Raw genomic sequence first — 25,695 nt, forward strand, 5'->3', positions numbered from 1 at the left:
TATATAATTATAATATATTTATTCTTGGTGAAGGACATGTGTATAATTAGAATTAATGTCCAGCATTAGCTCATGATTCCTATGAATATGGAGTAAATGATAACGTCCTTTCTTTAAAACGAGATATAGGCTTACTAGAGAACAATATTGTTACGCATGGATTATTACCTGAAGGTTAGAACCCATTCCAATAACCATGAACAGATTAATTAATCGTCGTATCAGAAATCGATAAGAAACTATAAACGTTATAGTCGCGGGGTATCACAATAGAATGGCTGTGCAGCTTCTAAACAAGCAAACTCTGTCGTCTTTAAATAAGCAATTCATTACAATAATCGATACGGAGTCCTCCAGAAGTAACTGATCACTCGTAAATTTGTCTAATTTTTACGATTTTCGGCTCTGTAAGTACATCTCTAATAGTAAGAACCGTTCCCGGTGCCGTACACTCGCTTGCTTGGCCGCCACGATCTCCAGACTTAACTTCCCTGGATTTCTTTTTATGGGGATTTGTTAAAGATAGTGTGTTTACAGATAAACCTCGCACCTTCCCAGAATTGATGGAAAGGATTATACACACGAAACAGATGGTTACTTCTGAAATGCTGTCCTGAGTGCACGAGGAGATGACCGCTTGCATTTGTGCGTTCTTCGTTGCGGCAGACATGTTGAGAACTGTGAGCCATATTTAGTGTAAGTAGGAAGTTCATTGCAGTTTATCGTAATTTGTAATTTTTTGGCACAAACCCTAAGTTCTACATTTCATAGCGATGATTTCATTCGTCTCTACATATAGTAGAAAAGTGGAGAATTCTGGCGGACAAATGCGCAACCAAATTGAGTGTACTTATTAGCAGAGATTTACAACACAGCCAAAAACAGCAATCATTAATAATTAGTTATGAAAGACCCTGTATACCGGTATTAATATGAAAACAAGAATAAATAAAGTGTTGGTCTAAATTTGTCAAGGATTTCCGTAAGTGTTTTAATTATTCACATTACATTTAAATTGTCTCTAGATGACATCTTGTCAGGAAATCAAAAGCATAATACAATTTACAAACATATATGATTCATATAACTTTCTGAAAAGTATTCGACAGGCTGATAGAGTTTGTGTACTTTGTTTCTCTCTTGTAAAAGATGTATATAATGTAACAAACGTATGCAGTATGTATTGATCTAAAATTAAGAATACAACGAATCAAATTTTTTACGTAAATATAGACTGTTATCATATCTCCGTAATCTCTATCCAGATTGTAATGAGTGTCCATCCGTCAGATTGACTGGTCGCTAGGGTATGAAGAATATTATTTATGACTTAGTTTACTGACGTTTAGAAATAATTTAATGGTGCTAACCATTATATCAGACGATCAAAGTGTTCACCCTCTGCTTTTTAACTTGTGTTAATTCTGTAGATATGATAGAGGAAAACTGTTTTGAAGTTTGTTTTGTAATCGGTACCCTATGTCGTGAAATTCTTTCTCTGTTAATACAGGTGTATAGTATACTTTTTGTCTTTCAAATATCAAATATTTGCTAAGGAATGAAGACCTACAAAACATAATGGTATACTACAGTATTTGCAAAGTGTGGCTGGGAGACACTTTCCAAATGAAACACCACAGTCCAAACTAATAAGACTAGAAAATAAAACATAGTGTGATAAATTAGCATACCATAACACTGGGTGAATCCGATCAAAATGTTCAGTTTTATAAGCGTTAACCATGTAAGGTTACATCCTAGTGAAGAACCGATTGTATTTTATAATCTTATATTTTTTAGAATCCTATCTATCCATTGTTTAAACTTCATTTTTTTAACATTTATTGTTGATCGATGTCGCCTCAATAGAAGGGGTGAAACCGATCACACATTATTTTATCAACAGTAATCTCACTAGAGGTTTTGATTTATCTACAAAAAAAACTCGAGTGGGATTTAATTGACTATTATACGATTAGAACAAAGTAGGCCTATATAAAGATTAGAATAAATATTAATTGACTTACTAAAATTCTATTTTACTAACGTTAGCTTCACCAAAACTTTTGAACGGGGCCGCAATTTTCAGTTGACTGCCTTTGCTGTAAACAAATTACGATCGCAAAACATGTTTCATAGTACCGTAAAGAATTTGCAGTTTCAAATGTTGGCTAACAAAGAAACAAATGCTAGGGTAGTGATAAAACAAACAAATGCTAGGGAAGCAATACAATTAAACACATGTTAGGGAAGCGATAAAATTATCCGATAAGCAGGCATTATTGGTTGAAAGATGTCCTTTCGTACCGTTTAATTGGTCAAAAGTAGTATGACGTAGTAGAAGCGTAATACTTACTTACTGGCTTTTAAAGAACCCGGAGGTTCATTGCCGCCCTCACATAAGCCCGCCATTGGTCCCTATCCTGAGCAAAATTAATCCATTCTCTATCATCATATCCCACTTCCCTCAAATCCATTTTAACATTATCTTCCCATCTACGTCTCGGCCTCCCTAAAGGTCTTTCCCACCGGCCTCCCAACTAATACTCTGTATGCATTTCTGGATTCGCCCATACGTGCTACATGCCCTGCCCATTTCAGACGTCTGAATTTAATGTTTCTAATTATGTCAGGTGAAGAATACAATGTGTGCAGTTCTGTGTTGTGTAACTTTCTCCATTCTCCTGTAACTTAGCCCCAAATATTTTCCTAAGAACCTTATTCTCAAACACCCTTAATCTCTGTTCCTCTCTCAAAGTGAAAGTCCAAGTTTCACAACCATACAGAACAACCGGTAATATAACTGTTTTGTAAATTCTAACTTTCAGATTTTTCGACAGCAGACTGGATGACAAAGTTTCTCAGCCGAATAATAACACGCATTTCCCATATTTATTCTGTGTTTAATTTCCTCCCGAGTATAATTTATATTTGTTACTGTTGCTCCAAGATATTTGAACTTCACCACCTCTTCAAAAGATAAATTTCCAATTTTTATATTTCCATTTCGTACAATAAATATTCCCGTCACGAGACATAATCATATACTTTGTCTTTTCGGGATTTACTTCCAAACCTATCTCTTTACTTGGTTCCAGTAAAATTCCCGTGTTTTCCCTAATCGTTTGTGGATTTTCTCCTAACATATTCACTTCATCCGCATAGACAAGCAGCTGATGTAACCCGTTCAATTCCAAACCCTCTCTGTTATCCTGGACTTTTCTAACGGCATACTCTAGAGCAAAGTTAAAAAAGTAAAGATGATAGTGCAGCTCCTTGCTTTAGCCCACAGTGAATTGGAAACGCATCTGACAGAAACTGACCTATACGAACTCTGTTGTACGTTTCACTGAGACACATTTTAATTAATCGAACTAGTTTCTTGGGAATACCAAATTCATTAAGAATATCATATAAAACTTCTCTCTTAACCGAATCATATGCCGTTTTGAAATCTATGAATAACTGATGCACTGTACCCTTATACTCCCATTTTTTCTCTATTATCTGTCGAATACAATATATCTGGTTTATAGTTGATCTATTACGCCTAAAACCACATTGAATAATTTCATATTTCCCCAATTAGAAGTGTAATAGTCATTTAAAAACTAATACATACAATTCAATGTGTGAAAACAATCATTAAATGAGGTTTTAAAAACGTTTTTAAAGAATGTTTCAATATTTATGACAGAATATAATTATAACAATATTATAAATGACTTCTTCAACATCGTAGTCCTCTATTAAAGAACGTACATTTCTCATGTCGCAATGTTTGTTGAACCACCTTTCGAACTATCTGGCCTTCTTCTACTTCTTTGCCAGGATATATAAAAAGATGTCACCCTCTCCCAACTTTTTATCGGAGAAAGTTCTTCTCATAAAAGTCCTCTCCTATTTTTCTATCCACTCTGCCAATGAAATGTTATTTTACTCTTTTCTTAGTGGGGAATCTTATAATAGCGAAAATATTTTTGACAGCATAATTTATCATTCAGTGTCGTGTAAGGGACTCCATATCCTTCCGAAGCCTTTCTAAATGCATAATTTTCTTAATTTTTTAATTTTTACCACATTACAAAGGAACATTACGTTGTAATTGCAGTTTCTTGTTCGTCCTAGCTTCTTGGCGTATACCCAAATTGTTGAATTTAACCTATAACGTAAAGAAAATTAAGTAATGAAGAATAACTCATAACAATATTAATCTCAATCATGTTACCAGCTTTTTCCTTATATAAGCGCGTGATCGGAGCCAATTTCCAAAGAAAAGTGCATAAATTGAAAACGAAAATCATTTTACCTCTAATGCTTTCCACTAACCCTTAAGGGACTCCTATGAAATTAAATATTGTTTTACTCTATTAACAAAATAAATGTAGTGAAGTATAGTACAAGTTTTCTACAAGAATTTTCCAACACAAAAATGTAGCACAGCTTGGAATCCTTCTCACTACTGAACACAATGATTTACGCATGATTTAAATACCAGTTGAATACTTAACATTCTAAATGTGCTAAATGCCAGTTTTTGAAATTTTAATTTATTCTCTCTGAGAATATCATGCTAAATTGTCTTTGTCGTAGCTCAACTGTAAATGACTTACCCGTGCGCCAAAAGACGGTGTTGTAGGTATCTCAACATGCATTTCGCAGTGTGTTTTTCATCAATATCTCAGAAAGTTGTTTTTGGCACTTAGCTAAAGAACCTGATGCAAACTTTAGTGATGCCCCACTTCGATTATTGCGATTCTCTATTCACGAATCTAAATACTGATCTTGCCCATATTCCACGCCTCTGGAATTCTCTCCCTGACCATGTCAGAGACTGTCGGACAATATCAAAATTCAAATTTAAATTAAAAAAATCACATTCTAGTTCATGGAATTGCTTGTTGAATACCTGTCAGGTTGCGCAACTTCGGCTTAACCCGTGGCACATAGTAAATATTGTAACTATGCTGTTGTAAAATTAACAATTAATATGTAATGCATTTATTATTATTATTATTATTATTATTATTATTATTATTATTATTATTATTGTTATCAGTTATCACTATCATCATTGCTATCTCTGTTTTTCTTTCTTTCTTTTTTCTTGTATTTGCTCGATAAGAGCTCTATAGTGTCCTTTTGACCTTGTTAACCCTCTATAGGGCTTTAATTTGTATCATTTTCATCAGCGTCTATATTTCGTTTTTGCATTTATATGTGTTATCTGGTAGGATGGAAGAGAAGGCCTTATGGCCTTAATCCTGTGAGATTAAATAAATAAATAAATAAATAAATAAAAAGAACATATTTAGAATGTTAGGTCCTCAATTGTTAACAAATTCACAGGCCTCCATGGAAAAATATTTTTAAAAACTTTTAGCTCTCCTTTATGTTTGTTTGCTGAAGCCAGAAATGACATAAAAATGGCATAACAGCGCACCATTTTTACATAGAACTAAATTTTATATTATTAATATAGCAACTAGTGATTTTGTTGCATCCATAACTCAGCTCTCTAAAGTAAAATTTTGTACTAACCAGTTAATGAGAGACAGAAACATAATCTAGAAGGCTGTGTGATGTAGAGAATGAAAGCATTTAATAGTTGACTAGTTTGAATTCAATGATTTAATAAGAGATTTAGGATCATTCAGAGAAAAAACTGACCTCTTACGCTCCACACTAAAATAAATATATTTGCTGGCACCAGGAACGTTTCTTAATTGGTACAGGATTATAGAAGAGTAATTTACGCTCTACTCTTCCCAAGAGGGTGCCTTAGTATATTGCAGTTATACTAATGGAGGAAATGCAAGAGAAGACATGAGAAGAACGAGTGTAGGAAGGAAGCGACTACCAGATATTAGTGATTGTGAGGACTGAATAGATAGGGCGTTGGAGAGGTTATAGCGAAGAAGAAGAGTGCTAAAAAGTGAGTGCAGAAAAGTTAGGGGTGGCAAAAGTGTAAGAAAAGGAACAGAGAAGAAAGTGTTAGTGTAAGAAGATAGGGTAAGAGTGTAATAAGATAAACTATCAAACAATGAATACAATGATATCTGAACAAATGTGAAGTGGAATGAGAGAGAAATTGGAAGTGTAATTTAAGTGAATTAGATATTTGATGTTTTTCAATGTTTTGGATTGGGAGTAGTAGCAGGGGTACTATAACTGTAGGAGTATTATCGAAATAAATATATGGATAGGGGTAATAAAATAGGAAATTTAGGAATGGAAGGGAAACAGTCTAGGTAGGAGGGAGAGAATAGAAGAGGATAGAGGGGGAAGGACATATAGCAATTCAGTCATAATAGAACATTAGAAAGCAATCAAGAAATTCTCGGCAAAGAATACCTTAATAGAAAAGAGTTATATGTATTAAAGGGATGGTGGATCGAAAAACAGAAATGTGAAGGTCCACCATAACTGTGAATTGTAAAGTTGAATGACAAATAAATATCAATATCAATATCAATATTGCAGTTATATTCCTGGTTTGATACAAAAGTTTAATGTCCAGTAAGAAGTGGATGAATGAAGACTTTTATCGATTCCTCCAAAAGAAGTCTGATGTATGTATTTTTTCACACTGCAATGGGTATATACCCGGTGGCAGTGGTAACTAATTACACTCAATAATGACAATAATAAACGTATTAATTAAAAATACAATTACTAATAATACTAATAATTAATACTAACAATAATTTATAATAATAATAATAATAATAATAATAATAACAACAACAACAACAACAACAACAACAACAACAACAACAACAACAACAACAACAGGGAATATCCTAAATTAAATGAAACGAACACTTAACATAACATTTGAAATAAATCTAATTTGTATCTTAAACCTAAGATCGAACTAAAACCCACGAGTATATCTGTTCGTATCTGCACAAGTACCTTTCAACATTACACTCATTTCGCTGTCAACTCACTCACTGCACTGGAACTACGACACATTTCACTGATTCTATCCTGATTTCACTAACACTTAAAAAACATTTCACTGTTCAAATACTTTGCACTGCCACTATAAACTATAAAGCTTCACTGACAGGAACATGTTTTACTTACACTACACACTTCACTGACACAACATAATTCTTCGCTGATACAACACTTCAATAACAACATATCATTTACACCCTTTAAATACTGTGTATAATTACCGTCTATTAGTAAAGTCCTTAAGCCTATTTTAAATACATTTTTTGTTGTTGGTAAAGCCTTTAGTAAAACCTTTAAGTGAAGGAAGTGATGAGTGCTTTTTCACAATGGCCAAGAAGTATGCTTCGTTATCTGTTGGTAATTTGGTACACCTTCAAGAAACTTATAGGAATCTTAAACTGGTTTTATAAAGATAAAATATAAAAGATCATAACTGAATGATCTGTGGAGATCTGAGAGAGTTGTGCATGCTTCTTGGTCAGCGGGCTAGGTGTACTAAGCTTCCTTATTTCCTCTGTAAATGGGACAGCAGAACAAGAAACAGTCATTGGGAACAAAAACATTGGCTACAAAGAATATCTCTTGAACCTCACATAAGAGGTAAAGCAACGAACACAACTTCACCATGAAGAGAAAAAAAGGCGGTATAAAGCATTTGACTAAATGTGAGTTGTTAATTATGACAATCTAATAGTTTTTGTAAAATATACCTTTTACATTTGCCACAGGACATCTTTCACTTAATCACTTTTCCATAATAAATTCAATAACGCTACAATCATATTCCTAAAAGTGCCAACACATATTGCAGAGAAATAATAATAATAATAATAATAATAATGATAATAATAATAATGATAGTAATAATTTTTAATTGCATTTGTATCTTTTTTTATCTCTTTTTTCATGTTATCTGCAATTCTATGTTTTAAACAAATATCTGTATTGTCTATTGTAATTGGGGCTTGCCCTGTTATGGACATAAATAAATAAATAAAGAGATAAATAAATAAATAAATAAATAAATATACAAATGATAAATAAATAAATAGATAAATAAATAAATAAATAAATAAACAAATCAATTAATTAAATAAATAAGTAAATAAATAATGGCTTTGGTGTGTGGATTTCAGGGCTTCTACCGCGTTATCTTGGTGTTAATGGCTGACGTTTCGACCGCTGTGTTCTGGTCATCTTCAGAGCAGTTGTTGGATAAGGAAATAGTCTGCCAGCTCGTAGTCTCTATGGGGGGAGTACTTGTGGTGATAGGTCATAGGTTCTCCTTCTGGCATCTGATTGGTTCTACGTTGTCCAATCCGGTTGAGGTCTGTGTGAAGGGGAGTATTCATATTAAATACTGGCCCTCATAAGGTCCGAACGAGTGACCTTGATACCGTGTCCGGATGAAGGGGGGGGGCGCCGCGTACATGTGAAGACCTGAGGGCCAGTATTTAATATGAATACTTCCCTTCACACAGACTTCAACCGGATTGGACAACGTAGGGCCAATCAGATGCCAGAAGGAGAACCTACGACCTATCACCACAAGTACTCCCCCCATAGAGAGTACTATATATATATATATATATATATATATATATATATATACGAGCTGGCAGACTATTTCCTTATCAAACAACTGCTCTGAAGATGATCACAACACAGCGGTCGAAACGTCAGCCATTAACACCAAGACAACGCGGTATAATCCACACACCATGTACACCAGCCGCGGAAGCCTACGCAAACAAATAATGGCTTTATTTAACTTGGCAGAGTTAAGGCCGTAAGGTTTTCTCTTACATTCAACGAGGATTAAAACTTGCTTACATAGTTCAACATACAGCTCAATTGTATTTAAATAATTACATACTGATTCGATTTAGTTACATAATGAGATCAAAAGAAGTAGTTACATAAAAATTTACCACATAAAATAAAAATAAACATAGTGTAATACATATTAATGTTGTTAGAATCAAATACGAATCACACAAAAACAAAGCCGATAATTGAATACAAAGTGTACACAGTAAAAATAAAAATAAACGCATTGGAATACATATTAGTATTAGATTATAAATAAGTAGGATTCACATAATTAAACCAGAAACCAATAATTGAATAAAATGTTCACAATAAAAAATAATAGACTAACAATGAAAAAAAAAAGAATTAAAAAACAACACAGTGGAATACATAGGCCTATTGGTGTTAAGTGATAAATAAACACTATTTACATGATTACACAATAAAAATAACAAACGAAAAATAAAAATAAATACAGTGGAATATATTGCATTAAATATTGCAACGCGTTAGGTCTGGCAACTTATCATATGATATTTTTCTAACTTACATTTTAAAAAATATTAAAGTTCGGCAGCCCTTGACTTCAGGCGGCAGAGAATTCCAGTGACGAGAAGTAGCAATAGTGAAAGATGAAGAATAAGGAAATTATGTGTTGAGTGGTAATGGTACGTGATAGTGAAAATCTGAGCTCAGATATGGATTCAGCACCACAATAAATCATAAATGTAGCATAAATTTTTATAAAAAAATTGACAATTATAATAGCAATTATAAACTGATCGATATTGGAATTCCACAAGGTACAGTATTAGGACCAATCTTATTTATAACATATATTAATAATTTGTTGAAAATTGATCTAAAGAAATATGGTGGTAATATATTTTCTTTTGCAGATGATACTGTACTAACATTTAATGGGGAAAATTAGGATAACATTTATATAAATGCTAGCAATGGAATTAAAGTAGTGCAAAATTGGATTGACTCTAATCTACTGTCCTTAAATACTAATAAAACAACTTACATTCCATTTTCTTCAACAACGAAAAATTTACCTCCACCTATGAATAATTATCACTTAGTAATACATAATATTTCATGTAATGAATTAACAAAAAATTATTGTAATTGCCCACATCTAACACCTTCCACGCAAGTTAAATATTTAGGAATTATTATAGAACAGCTTTTACGTTGGGATAAAAAAAATTGATTTCATGTGTACAAGTATAAGAAAGACAATTTATAAATTCATAATACTTCGAAATTTTATCACTAAGGAGGCATTAAGAATAATATTTTTAGCTTTGCTACAATCATGAATACAATATGGTATAATAAATTGGGGTGGAGTAGCATCATGTGTACTTAACCCATTAATTTTATTACACAGAAGATTAATAAAAATTTGTCTGATCAAAAATATGGATTACCCAATAAATTTAATTTACACATATTTTAAATTATTCACTATTGAAGAAATTTATAAATATAGTTTACTAACTTACTACCACAGAAATCAAATAAAACATAAATCTAATCGACATGAATATCGTACTCGAAGACAAAAGTCAACTTTCCCATTAATTGAGCCTAAATGTCATACAAGTGCAGCTCTTAAACATGGTGTTAGTTTCGGGTCAAGATTTTATAATAAAATTACAAACAATTTTCAAAATGTGAAATTTTTTTAAAATTGAAGCTTTTAAAATAAGAATTTATAAAATAATTCATGATATATAATATTAACAAATGGTTGTATATTTTTACTTTTTTATTTGTGTTGACTATATTCATGTTTTTATTGAATATCACTGGCTTCTGTCTGATTGTCAATTTAGGCTATATTAAATGTGTATTTTTCACTCTTTTTCTCTTTCTTATTTTTTATGCTCTTGTGTGTTATTTATTGGTTTGAATTAAGTTACTTCCTGTGTTTATAAAACTGTCCTTGTAAATTTTATGTTATATTATTGGCTAACACAACACTGTACACGAGCCTGGCTCTTACGGTAGTGGTTAGAAACATTTTTGTTTTATAAATTTAATTTGTACTCACTAGCTAGCTAGTTAAATAAATAAATAAGTAAATAAATAAATAGATCTATAAATAAATAAATAAAGAAATGAAATAAATAAATCAAATAAATAAGTAAATAAATAAAATAAATCAAATAAATTAATTAATTAATTAATCAATCAATCAATTAAATCAATAAATAAATCAATCTAATAAATAAATAAATAAAATAAATAAATCAAATAAATAAATCAAATAAGTAAATAAATAAAATCAATAAAAAATAAATCAAATAAATAAATAAATCAAATAAATAAATAAATCAAATAAATAAATAAATGAATCAAATTAAATCAATCAAATAAAGAAATCAAATAAATAAATAAATAAAATAAATGAATAAAAAAAAAGAATCAAATAAATGAATCAAACGAATGAATTTATAAATGAATAGATGAATATGTAAATAAATAAATAAATAATTAAATAAATAAATAAATAAATTAATTAATAAAATTACCCTTAATTTTGCAGGCCTCAGTTATATTTATTAGAAACTCAAGTGTCAACAATATTTTGAAATTACTAGCGACATATTTGCAGTGCATCGTTCTTTGTTAAAAAAAACATCAGTTTCACAATACTATATCGGATTCACTCCGTTTTAAGGTATACCATAAAGGAAGAAAATGACTATGTGAAGAGGTGGAAGGAAGAGGATATCCTCTGGCACAAAGTAGTTCTTTCTATTATAATCATTTACTTCAAGTTGGCAAAGATAAAGTTGAATGTACAGTAAATTTATTGAAATCTATAGTAAAGACATAGGTTGCGTGTACACAGTTTTCATTTTTGTGTAGATTTCTCGACCTCTGAATAGTACAGACTAGTACAATGCATATATTAATGAACTCTCCTTGTGCATGCAAGGTATACTGTAACCTCTGGATTGCGTAAGGGACTAATTTCATGATTGATTTCATCTGCCATGTATAATATTAATATGTGTACCAGAAGCAAACTGACGCCCAGGTTCCACAAACATCCAGACGGCAGAATATCAAATCAACAATTTCTACTACATTTGCTGATTGATATATGACGCAATATGATGCAGGGGCTAGACTGATTTAATCAGGTCATGCAGGGCTGCAGATCCTTCATGGGTATCGCGGATTCAGAGCTCAAAGATCGGTGTGTGCGTTCAAATACAGAGTATGGAACCGTACTGTGTAATGCATCACCGTCGTCATCAGTATTCTCTATTTTTAGACCAAGCAGTATGTTTTCGAAAACAAATTAACTACCCTGCCAGAGGTTTCAGATCTCTCCATAATCTAATTTTCTTTATGGAACCTAAATTTATTGACTTTCTATGCCCACATAATGTTTCAGGTATGGTGATTTCTATTTCATATGAAATTTTGTAATTTCTGGTCTGAACTTCGCAATTATACAGGGTGGAAATGAAATATAATCTTGCAGATTTTGAGAGCGAATAACTTACGTTGTAAGTAACAGAATAGTAATATGCGTTACAAGAGCGGTATGTTGAAGTTTTCATGTTCGAGGAAAAGTTTGAAAAAGCGAAACGTAGTTGAGCTTTTTTTAATTTCCGAGGATTGTAAGAAAACATACCGCTCTTGTATCGTACATTATTTTGTGCGAAGATCGTTTATTACATACCTGAAAGAGGAATTTCTAATTAGTTGCAATGAAATCTCCATCTTGGTTTTTGTTCAATGACGGCAAATTTGCAAAACAAAAATATCTGTCTTCAACATTGTTGCTTTAAAATGTTTTCTGTGTTTACTATACTGCAGCAGGCCGTGATATACGTCTGTCTTTTTTTCCCCCAGTCTATAAATGCGAACTTAAAACAAACGGCTTCCTTAATGTTACATGCATCACGAAATGCAGTAACTTTAGTGGAGTTGTAGAGTTTACTTAATTTTTGCAAATATTTAAAAACAATAATTAACAGTGCAATTTAGGTGAAATTGCAGTGGTAAGTTTCCAATTTATAATTGTTACTATATTCAACGTCTCTAAAAATAATATGTTAAAAGCCTAAAGCAGTAAAATCAATATGTCACTTAAGCGGTAAGAAAAGGGAAATTGTTATGTGTGTTCGGTTGGGAATACTGAATGTGAAATTTTAGACTTACCACGGGTTGGTCTTGTGCGGAAACCAAGCAAATACGCACGATCTCGCACAAATGTTTAATACCTTATTGGTGGAAAGTTCATTGTTTTCTCAGAAAAAAATAAATTTTTCCCAAATGTTTAACAACCTCTTATTCTGTAACTACTGTGAATAGGATCGTGATTTTTGTCCATTCATTTATTTTCATTTAGTGTTCCGGCCAAGGACAAGTCTTTCACTGCAAACCCAGCTTTCCCCTGTCATTTCAATTTTCTGCCTTCCATTTTGTTTCCTCATACGATCTATATATCTTAATGTCGTCTATCAACTGATATCTTCTTCTACCGTCCACACCTGTGGAGTAACGGTTAGCGCGTCTAGCCGCGAAACCAGGTGGCCCGGGTTCGATTCCCGGTCGGTACAAGTTACCTGGTTGTGGTTTTTTCCGGGGTTTTCCCTCAACCCAATATGAGCAAATGCTGGGTAACTTTCGGTGTTGGACCCCGGACTCATTTCACTGGCATTATCACCTTCGTCTCATTCAGACGCTAAATAACCCAAGCTGTTGATTAAGCGTCGTAAAATAACCTACTAAAATAAAATCTTCTTCTACCTCGAACTCTTTTCCCGTTCATCATTCCTTCCGGTGCATCCTTCAGTAGGCAATTTCTTCTCAGCCAACCAATTTCTTTTTCTCTTCCTGATCAGTTTCAGCATCATTCTTTCTTCACCCACTCTTTCCAACACAGCTTCATTTCTTATTCTGTCTGTCCACTTCACACGTTCCATTCTTTTCCATATCCACATTTCAGATGCTTCTATTCGCTTCTCTTTACTTCGGCATAATGTACATGTTTCTTCCCCATAAAATGCCACACTCCATACAAAGCACTTCACTAGTCTCTCCCTTAGTTCTTTTTCCAGAGGTCCACAGAAGATGCTCCTTTTTCTATTAAAAGCTTCCTTGGCCATTGCTATCCTCCTTTTGACATTCTGGCAGCAGCTTATAGTACACCCCAAGTATCTGAAGCTGTCCAGTTGCTCTACTGCCTCATTTATAATTCGCAAGATTATCTTCTTTATTGTTCATCGATAGAATAAAGAATCATTTATCCCTCTGTCGCATTTTAATATCTTCGATGGTTTTCGTGTAAATTTAATTTTAATACCACCAACTTGAAGACACAGATCGATGCGACCAGCTTGGACATTGTAGTTAGAAACGGAAGGTATAGTCTCGACGCTGTTATTTCCGGCGTGACTCCGCCTCTTTGCTTATGTCTTAGAAAGTGAAGGCTCTATAAAGTCTAGGTAGGTAGTATCGTTCACTATTTTTGTTCTTGCGTTGCCGAGCTACCATACCGTTAAACATTATCAAGTCGTAGCTCCTATGATAATAAATCAAACGCAATGTAATTCAGCAAATAATTGAGCGGCAAATAACGTCTTCGTGTGCTTTCTGCGAACGCCAACGAAAGAGCTAAATGGCGCGCGATTATATTATGTATTTATCGAGCCTTAAGGAATGAATCAGCGAATCACAAGACGCACACGTTTAAATGTACCCGATCAGCAACGCGATTGGCTGCCGGAAATTAGAGCGACGGGACTATAGTTCACTGAGGTAAACTGACCTGAGTTTATTGACCTCTTAAATCTGTATTACGAAAATAAATAGGCGGCAATGTTTCCAGACTCCTCAAACTGAATTTTATAATTAACCATGCATTTAATAAAAAGAAACTTAATATATGTTTTCTATTAATTTAAATATACCCCATCGTCTCTTTCAATCTTCAGGATTATTTCACTTCCTCTCTGTATCTGTCTTCCCTTCAGAGAATAATGATGTCTTCTATATTTAGAGACATATTTTCGAAAGATTTCCACTTTGTGTCAAACTTTATTGCTCCATACCTAGTAATTCCCCAATTTGCAACCTTGCTGGGCCTTACTTCTTGATAAATATATTAGTTTTTTTTTTGTTGAAATTTTTTTCATTATTATTTCCAAAATTATTCATTTTCATGTAACTATGTAACTGACATTACATGTTATTAAAAACCTGCTTTTGTTTTCTGTAAGGTCTTGTCAGAACTCGTTATTACGAGACACGTCCAGAAAGTAAGTTCCCTGGAGTCGTTTACAGAAAGAAAACACAATTTAATGGAAACAGACATATATCATACCGTGGATTCAATTTCTGTATCCGTAATGGCAATCGTAGGCGAGAAACTTATTTTACATAATTTAAGGGGAATGGTTAGTTATTTATGGTCAACAATCCGATTTTTTTTTATTTTGAGTTAAAAAAGTACAAAATTTGCGCTTTGAAACAATGTGTGGAAGTATCTCTGCAGATGAGCCCTTTAAATGAGGTATTTATATGTTATAACAAATTTTAGAGCTCTTTTTTTGCGAGCTCGGTGTATTTATTTGATACAAAACTGGTCAAAGCTCTGCGAACAAATGTTCTGGTCTGAACATTCCATCATTTTGTAGCTACTAGGTTACGTTCATTTTCGGCTTTTCTTCTTCAAAATTTTCTTAAGTTTTTTAAACGGAACTGTGGAAGCCGTGATGAGACTAATGTCCAACTAGTTTGGGGCTCCTATATATTCTTCATAAATTCCCTTGCAAGAGCTAGCAATAACGTACCTTATTGTTTATTTATTTTTAGTAGGTTATTTCACTACGCTTTATCAACAGCTTAGGTTATTTAACGTCTGAATGAGATGAAGGTGATAATCCCGGCGAAATGAGTCCGGGGTCCAGCACCGAAAGTTACCCAGCATTTGCTCATATTGGATTGAGGGAAACCCCGGGAAAAACCTCAATCAGGTAACTTGCCCCGACCGGGAATCGAACCCGGGCCACCTGGTTTCGCGGCCAGACGCGCTAGCCGTTACTTCACAGGTGTGGATCTTATTGTTTATCCTTCATATTCCCCTTCACCATAATAATAATAATAATAATAATAATAATAATAATAATAATAATAATAATAATAATAATCACCATCATCATCTATCGGAGTCCAGTTCTCGAGAATATATTTTCGTAAAGGAACAAAAAGATAAAGTTCTCATTCCCCTTCCTCTACCTTCTCCGACGATGGAGCCGATATATAGATGAAAAACGTGGGATTCTGTACCTTTATGACAGGGAACAAAATATGGCCAGCTGGACCACATCATGTTCAACACTGTGAAAGTTTCATGTAATTCTTGTTTTGAAAGCTGTTAGTGTGCCTTAAGTTTCGCACTTGTATGTGAGTTTTATATCGAACAATACCTCTTCAATATCTATCCGTATACTACAGTAGGGGAGAGTTGGGTAGTATCGGGCATCGGTTAATATCGGACATTGCGCTTATTTCATCTACCATCAGATGGCAGTACTTGAATGACATGGTTACGTTTCTGTATGCGACATCACAGAAACGTAACCATGTCATTCAGGTACTATCATCTGGTGGTAGATGAAAGAAACTCACTGTCCGATATTACCCGATGTCCGACACTACCCAACTCTCCCCTATATTCAAAAGGGATTTTACTTATTATTTTACAAGGTTGCCCTGTAAGACACTGGCGAGGAGACATTTTATACACTTATACCTTTCTACTGATTAATCTACGTCTACTTGACTAACTACGTTTTAGTGTCATTCTTCATTCCTTCATCGAGACATCTAGCGGGGATTTAAATGAATTCTCAGAATCTCCGATAGGAGGAACCACTGTAGCAGTTAATACATTGAAAGTACACAAGCATCCAATATTTTAACACTGGGTCTTCACGCATAGGAAAAAAACTCTCAGTTTCAGAAGGGTGCTTGCAGAAATATCGCCCGAAATTAAATTCCTTTCTTTGATATAATTAATCTTACTATATTCCCAGCGGATGCCGGCATTCCTTAATAGTAGAAATAATACTATAGACTCCCCCTATTCCATTTATATTTCTTAGTTGAAGGAGCAAAACTTCCTTAGAACTTCATTTTGTCAATTACATCCCTTTCTCTCTCTATTTTTAGATGGGGAGAGGGTGTTTCTTTAATTTCGAAATTCAATTAATATCACCCGTAGACACTCAAGGAACTATCTAAGGGAAGAAAAGTCTTCCAAGCGAATCTTCTCCAATTTTGACATGGTAAATAAATTGACTGAATAGAATATCTCAGCGTCGGAAAGTTTTATTTTGACTCCTTTACAAATTGACATCACAGAAATGCTGTAACACAGCCTGATGATCTATAACATAACACAACAATTGATAACCCATTGTGCTATATTGTATTGTGTTGTTATAATGGGTGGCTTGCATAGCCCGCAGCGCTTTGACCTCTATTTGAACAGTTAGGCATGTTATTACTGATATTATCTTATATAAAGCATTTGGTGTCTGAATAGACTACAACAGTTGTTTTTACACTGACGGACTCACAAAAGGTAGGGAAAATTTCCAGGAATTTGGGGGTAGAAACAAAATCTTTAAGCTATTTTCTTGTCATTCAATATGTTGTTATTACGCAATGATTAATGAGAAGAATCTATAATCACTGATCTTAAATTAATATATGTCTCATGTCTTTATGCAGATCAATGAAAAACCTGCTGCTCTCTCCTAGCGATAATCTTTTAAAGTCGTGGATGTGACGTCAGTTCTCAAAAGAGCAATACGTCAACAACCTGCGTTGAGCGCTTGCTTTTTGTTTTATATCGTAGATATATCTTGTCACACGTGGTCGAAAATGTGACAAAAATTTTACATAGTTATAATCTAATGTTATATCCACCGCTGTAGAGTAACGGTTAACACTTCTGACTGAGAAACAAGCGGGTCCGGGTCTAAATTCTGTTTGGGATAATTTACCTGTTAGGATGATTATTAGAGGATAAAAATTCGCTCCGGCATCGGGGATCGATCCCGGGTCCTTGGTTCTACGTACCAAGTGCTCTAATCACAGAGCTACGCCGAAGTTCAATCCACAGCACCGGACTGAATCTCTTTAATAATCATTGTTACCATAACAGATATATTCTGTAGGACCAAAAATTAATCTTTAAATTGGGTAGACTACCTGTTAGAAGTTTTCTCTGAACTTTCAGATCAACCAATTGAAGCAGAATTACTGAGTGTTCAACCTTCAAATGATTTCGACGTCATTTATTCACAAATCATTAACATCATTACCATTTCACGTTGCAGCGAGTTTTATACGCACAAGATCGCGACCGTTCGGCGACAAATATCATTCACATAATGGAAGTAGTAAACACAGTAAGACCTAGGCTACAGTGATAGTCTTCGAGCCTGTACATAGTATAAAGGAAACAAAAAATATTTTCATTCAATCATTCATTCATTCACATTCATCTACGCCAAAGCAGGGCATTTACTACAAATTCAGTGTTATCGAATCTTCCCTATTTTCGGCCTTCCTCTTAAGTCTACGCATACGATCCATATATCTTAATGTTGTCCATAACTGATATCTTATTCTGCCCCGAACATTTGTACCGTTCAGCATGGAGGGAAAGACAGTGGATTTTTTTACGATCTTCTAGACGAAGCTAGGACAACATTTCGAGGGATGGTGTTTCGCGACCTGCTCTGTGAATATTGCAGACGAAACGTATGCACATATTATGAACACGTTGCAATCTCTGCGCCAGAGTAGCGCAAGGCAAGAGGTATTAATACAAGCTGCCTATATATGTCATCATTACTTTGACATCACTTGTGGAGATTTAATAATCGTCTGGAGTAGGATCCAGTTCTATGACATGAACGAGCGCGTTATACTTTGCACAAGAGTAGTTTTTATATATGAGAAGTGTGCTGCAATAAATATTGTTTGAATTTGTTGAATAAACTATTATATACAGGATGTTTCAGAAATACTTTGACGAACCTTGGGAGTATGTTCCTCACACCAAAACAAGGAAAAAGTTCATATTAACGTATGTCCGGAAATCCTTAGTTTTTTAATTATTAATGAAAGAAAATAATGAAATATCTGTTAGATATTATCAGCTTGGCAGCAAGTGTTGCAACTTTAATCAATTCAGAAACTCATAACAAATGTTCAAAATGTTTTCCTCTTGCTTCCACTTTCATTGTTATGAGTTTCTGAATTGATTAAAGTTGCAACACTTACTACCAAGCTGACAATATCAAACATATGTTTCACTGCGTTCTTTCAGTAATAACTAAAAAAACTAAGGATTTTCGGACATATGTTTATATGAACTTTTTTCTTGTTTTGTTGTAAGGAACATGCCCCCAAGGTTTATCAAAGTATTTCTGAAACACCCTGTATATATTCATATCAATGACGTTAAAGTAGATTTATATAAAGTATTATATTTATTTATACGTGTTCAGGTCAAGCTCAGAATAATTCTGTATAATATAATGCGTATGTACTTAAATATATTATCAGAATAATTAGCCTACTAGACTGTTTAAATACGTTAAAAGAATACGTTATTATATTTATGTTTCAATTATATAAAATGCCATTTACTAATGATCATAATTCACCTCCCTTTTAAGTACCTATAAATCCTCGGACATATGTTTATATGAACTTTTTTTCTCGTTTTGTTGTGAGGAACATGTCCCCAATGTTTTTCAAAATATTTCTGAAACAGCCTGTATATATTCATACCAATGACGTTAAAGCAAGATTCATATAAAGTATTATATTTATTTATGTGTTCAGGTCAAGATCAGAATAATTCTGTATAAAATAATGCGTATGTAATTAAATGTATTATTAGAATAGTTAGCCTAATAGAATGTTTAAATACGTTAAAACAATATGTTATTCTATTTATGTTTCAATTATATGAAATGTGATTTACTAATAATCATAATTAACCTCCCTTTTAAGTACCTATAAATCGTCTGAGGTTCTGGCTGATATATACATCTATTATCTCAGGCACTACATCTCACTTGACGATATGTGTCAGAGAAAGAATTATTGTTTGTATGCATCTCAAATCTGAGTAGTGTAATATGTAGCTAGTCGGCGATGTATGCAATGAAGAGGAAAAGGAACTGGTCACCCTACCCCACTATCTCCTGGCATAGTTGCCTCAGAAGTGGTGCCTTCTTGGTGTTGCTTGTGAGGTTCATCCTGTCTTCAGACAGTTGACCAAACAACAACAACCATGATAAAATGTTATAAATCATCTGTTGCAGTACTTTTAAAGTTGTGCTGCCTTGAATGTGGTGAAGAATAGATTGTTTCTTTTGCAACTTCGCACGAGGAAGTTTTGCGAATTACATTTTTATGTGAGATGGGAAAGCACTCCACTTACAGCGAAGGAGTGTACTGAAGTCGCCGCCAGTACAAAGTATTTATGAGGCATCTTTAAGGCAACTCTTGGGTTTGATTGTATCTTTGTTGCCTTCTGATAACTGTGTTGCTATGGGGATCACGTTCTCTCTTCTCTTCAGGAGCCAGTAATAGCTGCCGATGTGTTATGTTATTTCGAGGAATTCTTACGTGTCTCACGTACTTTTCAAACTGTATAAAAAATTTGAGAACTGCGGAACTGAATAGTATGGATTAGATGAGAAAACTCTTAAATAAGATCACTACATTTCTCCGGCTTATGGTTCCTGGCTTCCTCCTCATGTTCCCTCCCTCCCCAACCACCATCTTTTTTGCCGATTTATATCTTTGCTTCTTGTTTCGCTGGGAAGTTCTTTTCCATAACAGTTTTCCTCTTCCTTTACCAAATCTCCCTGCAGTTTGGACTTTTATTTTCTTCTAGAACCATTGGGCTTTTTTCGCTCTCAAATTCTACTCCTTTCAAGTCCGTTCTCTTTTCTTTGTTTCGTTTATTTCTCCTTCTGTGTTACTGATGGCTTCCTGTTACTTCGTAGCATTCTCTGATTTTTCATGCTAACATTATTCTCTGTTTCGTTTTTTTTTTTTTTTTTTTTTTGGCCATTCAGATCTTACGTAAAACCAAATTAGTTTACCTGAAATTCCAAGTTAATTATGTAAGATTCATGTTTCATACAACTTTGTGTAATGTATAAAGAAGTGTTAATATTTCAAAATTATGTCTAAAGGAGACATATACGTAAACGCTTGGAATAAATGATTATTCATATGTTGATATCCATAGACTGCAGATACACAAAATGTTGAAGTCATGATTTGATGTAATATTACTAAGTTATAATGAATAATTTATGAATATCTTAATCTGTGAAATGTAACTTAGCATTTAGTTGCATTTTTTCTTTGCTCTCTGATACATACTATGTGAACAAATATTAAAAAATTCGCAAAAATTTATGTTAGACTCCTGAAATTTTGTAGAGATTTTCAGATCTCAAGTACGCTATAAGTAGATTATTATTATTATTATTATTATTATTATTATTATTATTATTATTATTATTATTATTATTATTATTATTTCGGAATATGTATGGTACGTACTTTCTTGTGTTAAATTTTTAACGTACACGAGAATGTACTTACCATACATATTCCGAAGTGATACAGTGTTAAAAGTTGTGTAATCAAGATGTATTATTATTATTATTATTATTATTATTATTATTATTATTATTATTATTTCGGAATATGTATGGTACGTACTTTCTTGTGTTAAATTTTTAACGTACACGAGAACGTACTTACCATACATATTCCGAAGTGATACAGTGTTAAAAGTTGTGTAATCAAGATGTATTATTATTATTATTATTATTATTATTATTATTATTATTATTATTATTTCGGAATGTGTATGATACGTACTTTCTTGTGTTAAATTTTTAACGTACACAAGAAAGTACTTACCATACATATTCTGAAGTGATACAGTGTTAAAAGTTGTGTAATCAAGATGTATTATTATTATTATTATTATTATTATTATTATTATTATTATTATTATTATTATTATTATTATTATTTGAATATGTTAGGAGAAAATCCGCAAACGATTAGGGAAAAACACAGGAATTTTACTGGAACCAAGTAAAGAGATAGGTTTGGAAGTAAATCCCGAAAAAACAAAGTATATGATTATGTCTCGTGACGAGAATATTGTACGGAATGGAAATATAAAAATTGGAAATTTATCATTTGAAGAGGTGGAGAAGTTCAAATATCTTGGAGTAACAGTAACAAATATAAATGATACTCGGGAGAAAATTAAACACAGAATAAATATGGGAAATGCCTGTTATTATTCGGTTGAGAAGCTTTTATCATCCAGTCTGCTGTCAAAAAATCTGAAAGTTAGAATTCATAAAACTTTTATATTACCGGTTGTTCTTTATGGTTGTGAAACTTGGACTCTCACTTTGAGAGAGGAACATAGGCTTAGGGTGTTTGAGAATGAGGTGCTTAGGAAAATATTTGGGGCTAAGAGGGATGAAGTTACAGGAGAATGGAAAAAGTTACACAACACAGAACTACACGCGTTGTATTCTTCACCTGACATAATTAGGAAAATTAAATCCAGACGTTTGAGATGGGCAGGGTATGAAGCATGTATGAGCGAATCCAGAAATGTATATTGAGTGTTAGTTGGGAAGCCGGAGGGAAAAAGACCTTTGGGGAGCCGAGACGTAGGTGGGAAGATAATATTAAAATGGATTTGAGGGAGGTGGGATATGATGAGACTGGATTAATCTTGCTCAGGATAGGAACCAATGGCGGACTTATGTGAGGGCGGCAATGAACCTCCGGCTTCCTTAAAAGCCAGTAAGTAAGTAAGTATTATTGTTATTATTATTATTATTATTATTATTATTATTATTATTATTATTATTATTATTATTATATTTATGTACTGGTCGCCTTATAGTGAGAAATTACTAAAAGAATAACTTCAGCATGGAAGGCATTCTGGAGTCCCAAATTCATCCTACTCAATAAGACAATCAGCCGCAGACTGAAGTTTGAGGTCCTAGTGATGTGCGTACACCCAGTCCTACTCTACGGCTGCCTAACATGGTCATTGATGAAGCAACAAAGAACAGCAATCGAAGATTGCCAACATATCAAACGAGGAACTGCACATTATATCCATTGCAATGATGCTGTGAAACGCGCCACTGAGTTGAAATGCAAATAGGCGTGTCCAGGCTACCATAGACGAGATGGGCTCATGCTGCTACCATGTGGGACCCACACATCGGCAAGAGGGGACAAGGACAGCCGAGGCTCAGGTGGTGCGACATGTTCAAGAAGATGGCAGGAAGTCAGTGGACAAGGAGAGCACAAGTCAGGAAGGAATGGAAAGGGTTAGCAAAACTGCCAGCCCCATCACACTAATGACTGTGTTAACCCTGTAATCGTTTAGTGAATATACATAGACTAAAAACCAAGTGTCCGCAACTGAACAGTACTGCCAGTGTTTGTGTGTGACTTCTATGTATGTATGTATGTATGTATGTATGTATGTATGTATGTATGTATGTATGTATGTATGTATGTATGTATGTATGTATGTAATGTTTTTTTATGTATTAGTTGAACGGCATGTCCCATTACAATAAAGGTAATACTACATGCCTTGCTACCTGTATGTTTATAATATAACATATTATGTCTCGTTTCTGTCACTCTCTAGGCGTATGTAGGTCTGTTATTCTGTTGTGAAAATTTGAGTCTTTCATTATATCTATTGCCTACTCTTATCTATCCTAGATTAAATTATCCTACGTTTACTCGTCTAAATTTATAACATTGACATAATTTGTGAATGTATGCGCATGTTCTTGCTCTCACCAAGAGGGCACAGTGGAAATTCGGAGAGGGCAAAGTGGAAATTACATAACACACTATATAAATGAAAATATTGTTTAAGATACCTGAAACATAAAATAATTGTTCATATTTAAAACATTTTCAAGCACTGCAGGTGTCACATAGGCTAGCCTACATAGTCTGGAGATTAATATCACCACAAAGTTAATGAGTCTAGTCTTTGCATTTACAACACATGATCTAGTCTTCCGATGGTGAATCAGAATATTGCTCTCCACAGCCCAAACAGAAAACATCTTGCTAGGCGTGTGGTTTAGTGTACTGGCGGCATCGTCTTACCGGCCTTCGTTTTCACTCCTTTGCCGCCAGGTTTCCCACCTGCTTCTCGCGGACTGCCTTCTTAAATAGAAATGTCAGTATTTCAGTTTTCTGACAATGTCGTTTTCGGCTTGTTTCACCAGTCTGAAGCAGTACGCCTAGGCTTACTTTGGGGAGTGAAGCAATATCTTCTGGGGTCACATGAGACTGCACATTCGATGTTCCACAATTTACTGGGTTGAAAGGCATCTATCTGTGTATACTCATGCTTCATTGGGAGACCTATCTTCGCAAAGAATAGCTTATCAATGGAACTACTAGGCTGTACTGACAATAATGGACAGAAGATGGAGAAAAATCATCTTCTGTGAATATGTTGCGTCCATATGAAAAAATTTCAGTCCTTGAGAATCCGATAGTGATTTTCGGAAGCACGAACGATTTCTCAAAGTCTTCACGGATCAGACCTGCCACATCTTATTCACCGATGTGTCTTCCTGGATAGTTCTTCTGGAATTTGTCTACTGCAACTTCAAAATGCGTCTTGAATGGCTTGTGAGCTGCAACATCGACAGACTGCAGCTTGTGTGTTGTGTGTCAAGGAACCGACAAGATTATGATCCCAATTTCTGAAGCAAATTCAAGAGCTTGCAATGACTGGTGAGAAGTATGATCGTCAAGAACCAACAACACTGGCTTTTCGTTGTTAGGTCTGACAATTTCTGCAAAAGTTTCAACCAGTGCAAAAAATTATCTGCATTGATCCAGCCAGACTCGGTGCACCAATTGAAGCAGGATCGCGGGATAACTTTCGGCGTTGGACCTCAGACTCATTTCTCCATCATTAATTCACATATCTATGATAACATCATTATTGCTACCATATCCCGGGTTCAGTTTATGGTGCAGTGTGCTGTACTTGTACAATACGGCTGTTCGGCAACCCAATCATTCACAGAACAGGAGTGGTAAGCACAATAAGCCTCAGGCTACAGTATAAGCCTTCGGGTGCCTCTTCCGTTGAACAAGAAAAAAACGTAAACTATAAGCCAAATGCATTAACTATCTTGCAATTGCTTATTAGAAGGAAATCCAGACTCTAAGAGTGAATTCCAAACTACATGGGCGAAGTGGAAAGTTCACTCTTTCAGTTTCCACTTTGCCCTCCACGTGAGTTGCAGGTTAGATGTGGTTGTATCTTGCCAAATAAAGTTTTAGAAAAAAATTAGCCATCACAACTTCTTCCCAACACTTGTAACTGTGCTTTAAACATTAATAATAAAATCAGATGTTATATACATGACGATGCCTACAGATTATTTACCATAAACAAATAATTTCTTGCAGCTCGTTTCATTGCAATCACAATTTCACCATGTACAGCGATACTAGCGCTTTGCGGTTAAGTAGAAACATACATACTACCATAAGGTTTGAATATTATACTGAATAGTGCTGCTCTCTGCTGTTGTAAAAGCATAACAACGATTTTCCACTTTGCCCTCGGCTCCCCTATGTATGTATATATGTATGTATGTATTTGCATTTGCATTTGCATTTGTACCTGTATTTTGTATTTTATATTTTGTATTTTTTATTTTTCATTCTGCATTCTATATTTTGTGTGTTATAGTTTATATTTTATATTTCGTATTCTGTATTCTG

General features: G+C 33.9%; 1 protein-coding gene across 1 annotated transcript in view; it reads left to right on the plus strand.

Moving 5' to 3' along the window:
* Positions 1-25,695, plus strand: part of kek2 (kekkon 2) — a 1,284,908-nt gene that overhangs the window by 1,179,719 nt on the left and 79,494 nt on the right. The window lies entirely within an intron of this gene.

Source organism: Periplaneta americana, chromosome 7, assembly GCF_040183065.1.
Source record: "Periplaneta americana isolate PAMFEO1 chromosome 7, P.americana_PAMFEO1_priV1, whole genome shotgun sequence".
Lineage (NCBI taxonomy): Eukaryota > Metazoa > Arthropoda > Insecta > Blattodea > Blattidae > Periplaneta > Periplaneta americana.